Below are 1,742 nucleotides of genomic sequence, written 5' to 3' on the forward strand. Positions count from 1 at the left end.
TGGACTTAGCACGGGAGATGTTCACGGAGCACAGATTCCTCCCCTCAAGTCCCCTGGCACTTTTGTGCCCCACTATTCTCACTCCTTCCCCAACACCAGGTACAAAGCCCCTCCACTGGCCGTCCGCCCATCACTGGCGTCATCTCCATCTTCCCTTGTGGCCACAGCTCTGCCCCTACTCCTCATGCAGACGCCACCTCCTGGAAGCCCAGAAGCTCCCCCTCCCCAGAGGCTCGGCCTGGGCCTGGGTCTTGACGCTCACCGGGCCGTGTGGGTCTGTATGTAGCACAGCCCACGCGGGGCCGCCTCTGCTGGTACAGGGCACAGAGGTAGGGCTTGTCATTCCAGAGGCAGCACCAGCTCTGCGGTTCCAGTTCCTGGGCTGCAGAGAAGAGCAGTGAGTCGGGGAGGCTGAGGACCTGGAGAACCCAGCCGCAGAGCTTGGTGGCAGGGCAGGGCGGTGTCGGTGGAGAGCTGGGTAGGACAGGGTGGTGCTGGTGGCAAGAGCATGGCTTTGGAATCCAGCACGGCCCTCTCATGACCCTGGGCAGTGGACAGGGTGCTGTCTCTTGCAGGCACTGGGGCCGCTGTGCAGCAGGGTGCATGGTAGGAGCTAAGCAGATTTCCTGTCTTGAGGGTGGACAGCCAAGTACTGACGCTCTCAACGTGATGGGAGTGGGGAGGGCATGGCTGACAGTCAGGGAACTGTGGAAACTGCCAAGGGATAGGGGAGAGAACAGGAGGACACAGACCACGTGACCCCACACCCCTGTGCTCTCCAGCTCCCTTGGAGGGTCTCTGCGGGAGCTGATTCTCAGTCTCTCCCCAAACATCCTGCTCATCTGAGTCTACAGGGACAGGGTCAGCCTAGGCGCTCTCTTCTTGCCTGGAGAGATGGCCCCACTCTGGCCTAGGGATGCGGAGCCAGGTACAGAGATGGGGAAAGGGGCACTCAGCTCACACATCCCCGAATGTCCTCTGGTGGGGATGTTGGAAGCTCCCTAATGCTACCAGATCAGGAAATGGAGGCCCAGAGAGGGGAAGGGTCTGGGAAGGAATGAGGACAAGAGGCTTCATGCTGAGGGTCCCCTGCTTGGCTGGGAAGGTGGGGTTGAGATCTCCACGGACTCACGCACCGAACTGCCAGGGACGCTGCACGTGCCAGCCTTCACGAAACTCTCCCCAGGGCCCGTAGCTGCAGCACACGCCTCCTCGCCAGGAGGTGAAGCTGCACAGCTGCCTGCTGCTGAGGCCCCAGAGACCTGAAACAAGTCATCCCACTCAGGCCCAGGCCGGGGCTGCCAGGGGCGGGGCGGGAACAAGCAGGGGCTGTTTCTGGGGAGAGGCTGAGGGCACGAGCAGAGAGGGCGGTGGGTGAGCTTGTGGGGGACGGGAAGGAGGTGTCACCTATGCTGACGGGTTGGAATCGTAAGTCCCATCGTCCCTGCTGCCAGGAACAAGGGCAGGAGGCCTGGTTCCAGCCCCAGCTGGGCCACCGAGGCTGGCTCTTCAGCCACTGCAGGCACTTGAGACGGTAGTTGGGCCTTTCTTCTCGGTGTAGCCTGTAGAACTGCAGCCCTCGGAGGCCTGGGGTCCAGAGATGGGGAGAGAGAAAGGGCTTATCCAGGGCCTGGGCCTGGGGTCCGGGGATGGGGAGGGAGAAAGGGTTTATCCAGGGCTTGGGGCTGGGGTCCGGGGATGGGGAGGGAGAAAGGGCTTATCCAGGGCTTGGGGCTGGGGTC

General features: G+C 62.5%; 1 long non-coding RNA gene across 1 annotated transcript; it reads right to left on the reverse strand.

Moving 5' to 3' along the window:
• Nucleotides 1-262: 262 nt before the first annotated feature.
• Nucleotides 263-1,590, reverse strand: LOC108521480 (uncharacterized). Its single transcript, XR_001883203.1, has 3 exons — nt 1,408-1,590; nt 1,137-1,262; nt 263-382 (listed from the first exon to the last, which is right to left on the reverse strand). It is a non-coding gene; the product is annotated as an uncharacterized LOC108521480 (long non-coding RNA).
• Between the last annotated feature and the right edge of the window lie 152 nt (nt 1,591-1,742).

The sequence above is a fragment of the Rhinopithecus bieti genome, unplaced genomic scaffold (genome assembly GCF_001698545.2).
Source record: "Rhinopithecus bieti isolate Rb0 unplaced genomic scaffold, ASM169854v2 scaffold_61556, whole genome shotgun sequence".
NCBI lineage: Eukaryota > Metazoa > Chordata > Mammalia > Primates > Cercopithecidae > Rhinopithecus > Rhinopithecus bieti.